This window comes from Mus pahari, chromosome 20, assembly GCF_900095145.1.
Source record: "Mus pahari chromosome 20, PAHARI_EIJ_v1.1, whole genome shotgun sequence".
In the NCBI taxonomy this organism is placed as follows: domain Eukaryota; kingdom Metazoa; phylum Chordata; class Mammalia; order Rodentia; family Muridae; genus Mus; species Mus pahari.
The window spans coordinates 41,342,912-41,348,020 of NC_034609.1; the positions used below are offsets into that span (position 1 = coordinate 41,342,912).

At 44.7% G+C, this 5,109-nt stretch overlaps 1 non-coding gene across 1 annotated transcript; it reads left to right on the forward strand.

Moving 5' to 3' along the window:
- Positions 1-3,733: 3,733 nt before the first annotated feature.
- Positions 3,734-3,860, forward strand: LOC115062738. The gene has a single exon (XR_003842667.1). It is a non-coding gene; the product is annotated as a small nucleolar RNA SNORA51 (small nucleolar RNA).
- The last annotated feature ends 1,249 nt before the right edge of the window (positions 3,861-5,109 follow it).

A 5,109-nucleotide genomic window follows, 5' to 3' on the forward strand; every position in this document is an offset into this window, starting at 1 on the left:
GTGGTACCTGAAGGACTGAAGTCACAAGAGCTCAGACGTGAGCAGAGCGTTTTGAAATTGTTCCTATTTCTTCTTTGCCTCCTGAAAACTGATAAGTGAATGTCTTTGCTTTACCATGTGATCTCAGCTTCTGTTTGCCCCACCCCCCACCCCCGTTCCCTGGGGCCCAGAAATAACCAGTCTGAGCCATCAGACATAGACTGAAAGTTCGGAAATTATGAGTTTCATTCCATGTTAGTAGATCTCAAAGATGGACTGAATAGCTGTGTCGGGCAGTTCTCTGTTGCTGTGACAAAACACGGGAGGCATTGGCTTAAGAACTAAGAAATGGTTTTGTTTTAGCTCATGGTTTCAGGTGGCTTTAGCTCAGGGCCAGTGGGTGCTGTTGGTTTGCATCTGTGGCAGCACTGTGTAGCACTGGGCACATGGCCTCAGATGACCTAACTTGCTTCTATACAGTTTAACTTCTTACAAATTCTCCCTTTACTATACTTGGGAGGACAATGTCTTTTAGACCATGGGTCTGTAGAGGAAATCCTAGGACCTTCACAATAAAACAAGTGTGAGGATTATAGACCCTCTTCTGTAGGTCATATCTCAGAGCATGCCTACCCATCTTAGAAGGAGAGAACACATGTGAGATATTAGATTGCTCATTTTCCATCAGCTGTGCTATCCCTAGGCTCTTGGAGCCTGAAACAGCCAGGCTCTTCCAAGGAAGCCTGCAACTATGCATTTACATGATTTCTAAACTTTTTTTTTTTAAATGGAAATTTCTCATTAAAATCTCAGCTCTTTTCTCCAGTTTGTAGTTTTCCTCACAGTAATGTATTGGCAAAATCAAGGACACTGTCGCATCACAGACATTCTGGTCTGGTGACTTTAAAGTGTCAGTTTATATGGCAGCATTTCAGGAATACCAGCTTCGACCTGGACAGATGGCAAAGGCATTCCCTCTGGTGGACCACCTGTCATAGGTTGGTAGCGAATCCAGGAGAAGTGTGTTAAGAAGGACTCTGAAACCAAACCCCACCAGTGGCGCATCGTGGCACTGTTTATTAGTTAAGTGTTTGTGGGTGAGGCATTGGGTAGGAGCATAGGTGCCATGAATTTGCACTGGTCAAATTTGTCCCCAGTTAGGTCAATGGTTCAGGTTCACGTCTGACTGGCTGCTATTTCGCAGTGTGTGCTTAGTGTAATTGCCATGTAGAATAGAAGCTTGACATGTGACTGTCGAATGAGGCTATGAGGTAAGTGTTTCTATTCTAGTGGGCATGGGCAGGAAGGGAGAAAAGCAAAGCAAGCAATTTGGGCTTTGAGGTTGACTCTGGGCAGCATTTGAGGTCTGCTGGAGTCTTCCGTGATAGGCAGCTATCCCTTTACCTCACCGAAAGCCATTTCAAGATGCAAAATTGTTGCAGCTGCCACCAGCACCTTCCTTAAAGTACAGGTCAAGCTGTTGGAAGCTACAGAGGCTCAGCGGGACCTGAGTTTGGGAATGGATTTTCTGGTATTTCTGAGTGCTTCAAATGACAGCCACCCGCGGGGCATTCCATAGGAGAGTCACCACATGAAAGCATCTAATTGATTTGTGTCCATTTGGGGGGTCTTGCTTATCAACCAACCAGCTTCCTAGTCTCAGGGGTGCATTAGCCTGAATAAGGCAAGTCCCCCACACCCTCCCTAGGTATGCTGTGGCTACTTTCCACAATCTGCCAAGAAGCCACCACTGAGAAAGACCACTTAGGTAAGCAAGCAGCATAGACTTGAGGGCTCTGAAGCAGGACAGAAGTCTAGGCCTGGGTGTGGAGAGACGACGTTTCTGTTTGTGCCATTTCATTGAAAACAGATGTTTCATTGCACAGTGTGATCATTGATTGTTCTCGTTATCTTGAGTGGGTATGTCCATGAAGGTATTTCCAAAGAGGTTCATTGAGAAGGGAAGAGACCCACCCTAATGCAGGCAGCACTGTTCCAGGGACTGTCGTTCTAAGCACAATGGGGGAAAGAAGAATGTGAGCGCAGTGCAGCCTTCCTCCCACCCCCATTTTCTACTTCCTGGTTTGCTGAGAAAGGGGTGGGACTCCTTAAGCTCCTGGAGTCACAATTGTCCATTTCTCCCATCCCAAAGGACGGTGCCTCTTCAAACTGTGAGCCAAGATAACCCAGCTTTCCTTTTAATTGTTTTTTTTTTTTTTGGTCCAGTATTTTACTCATAACAATGAGAAATTAATACACATGATATATTGCCATGGTGATACAATAATGAGATTAGGTGCCCCACCTGGGCCAGTGTGGTAGCCATGGAGCCGCACTTTCTAGTTTCTAGAATCATCAGAGAGGAGGGAGCCTTGGTTGAGAAAATGCAGCACTAATTTCAGGCTGTAGGATATTTTCTTTTTCTTCTTTCTTTCTTTCCTTCTTTATTCATGTTACATCCCAATATCCACAACCCTCTCTTGCCAGTTTCCCCAACCATAGCTCCTCCCCCATTTCCTCTCTCCTTCTCCTTTGAGAAAGGGGGCCCCACCCCAACCCCCAGGTATCACCCCACCCTGGCACAGTCTCTGCAAGACTAGGCACATCCTCTCCTACCGAGGCCAGACAAGTTAGGGGAACAGGATCCACAGGTAGGCAACCGAGTCAGGGACAGTCCCTGCTCCAGTTATTGGGGGACCCACATGAAGACCAAGCTACACATCTGTTACATATGTGCAGGAGGCCTATGTCCATGCTCACTCTTTGGTTGATGGTTCAGTCTCTGGGAGCCCCCAAAGGTTCAGGTTAGTTAACCTTGTTGGTCTTCCTGTGGGGTCCCTGTCCTCTTTGGGTCCTTCATTCCTTCCCTCAGCTCTTCCAAAAGACTACCCAAGCTCCATCTAATGTTCGGCTGTGGGCCTCTGCATCTGTTTCCATTGCCTGCTGGGTGGAGCCTCTCAGAGGACAAATATGCTGGGCTCCTGTCTGCGAGCATTGTAGAGTATCATCAATAGTGTTAGGGATTGGTTCTTGCCCATGGGATGAATCTCAATTTGGTCCAGTCCTTCTATCTCTGCTCCATCTTTGTCCCTGTATCTCTTGTAATTAGAGATTGATGGGGAAGGGCCCAACCCGTTGTGAGTGGTGCTATGTTTGGGCTGGTGGTCCTGAGTTCTATAAGAAAGCAGGCTGAGCAATCTATGAGGAGCAAGTCAGTAAGCAGCACCCCTCCGTGGCCTCTGCGTCAGCTCCTGTCCCCAGGTTCCCATCCTGCTTGAGTTCCTGTCCTGACTTCCTCTGATGATGAACTGTGATATGGAAGTGTAAGTCAGATACACTTCTTCCCAAGTTGATTTGGTCATGGTGTTTCATCACAGTAACAGTAACCCCAAGACAGAGGCATAGTGGTAAGTCTGAAACCTCACCATTTGTCAGTAACCAAGCAAGCACCCTTACCTCCAGACAGCGACAAAGTCCGAGGAACTTGGACTTTTATCACTGTTTGGTCATGAAGGTGTCATGATATCTAAATTTCACACTACTTTCTGAGGCAGAAGATTAAATAAATCCCTATATCTCACCGTGTTGGAGGGGAAATGTTTATGATACAATTGAAAGTCACTCATCATATCAAGAACCAGGAAATTCTCAACTGGAACAAGAAAAGAAAATTGGTAGAAATCAACACCCAGATGGAAACATATTGGAGTTATCTGAGGAGTTTAAAATAGCTCCCATGACGGTGCCTTGGGGAGGCCTGCTCACCACACGCTGTATTCTTATGCTGACAGTTTATAGAGAGGAGGCAGAGCAAACCAACTCCCTATACAGCTTAGCCCAGACGACTGTGCCTGATCTGTATTGTGAATGGGGATACGTGGATTTGGAAAGAAGGAGAAAATGCTTCAGTGAACAGTCAGGAACAAGCTCTGGAAAAAAAAAATGGATGAAAAGGTTTCATCCGAGGAACAGAAAGTCTCAGGAGAAAAACAATGGAAGCAGAAAGAAGAACCAAAATGGAAAGCCTGGGACCTGAATCGGTAACTGGCATTTTTCAATAGATTCACCCAACAGCAAGGAAGCATCAGTGAATTTGTGAACAGAACAATAAAAATGACTTAATCTGAACAATACGGTGAAAGGCACCCAGAGGAGGAAGCAGACCTTAAAGACGTGAGGGCCCCAGTGAAAGAGGTCACATCACAGCCATAGAAGAACAGGAAAAAAGAAAGAAGCTCCCAGCACTGCATTGATGGCTCACAACTACCTGTGACTCAAGCTCTGAGTTCTCTGATGCGTCTGACCTCCACAGGTACTCACGTAGAAACAAACACACACACATAGACACACACACACACACACACACACACTCACACGCACATGCACACACATGCGGGGAGGGAACCAGAGGAGGAAGAAGACCTTAAAGACCTGATGACCCCAGTGTAAAAGGACACATCACAGCCACAGAAGAAAAGGACATTTCAAATGGCTAAGAACCTCCCACAATTTTCAAGTTTTTGACCCTCAAGATGTACAAACTGAGCAACGCAATACAGTCCTCACAGAGATCATGCAAGACGCTCATTAGCAGACCTTGAACACTAAAGACAAAGAGATATCCTTAGAAAGGGCCAGAGGGGGGAAAAACTTACCTTAACCCCACCTTGAGTTAGAAAACAATTTGGATGACAACCAGTTTCTTTTTCTTTTCTTTTTTTTTTAATTTTTTTTTTTTTTTGACAGGACAAGAGGTTTTATTTTAGAATTACACAAGTTTGTTGTTTTTTTTTTTTTCCTACCAGTGTCACCTTTATGGTCCAGAATCATACACAGGATAATTTATTGCATTTATTTATTGTGATACATTAGTATATTCCTATATCAGATAGTTCCTTTAATCTTCTCTTCTTTCGTGTCCTTGAAACTTTTGAAGGGTTCGAGTCAAATGTTTTGAGAAATGTCTCTCAAATTTGGGGCAGTCTTGTGTTGTGTTCAGACTAGTGTTAGGGATTTGGGAGTTGTATCACAGAGGTAGTGTGTCATTATCATTCGGTCATTTCAGAGGTGATAGAATATCAGGATTTCTTTTTTTTCTTTTTTTCTTTTTTTTTCGTATTTTTTAATTAT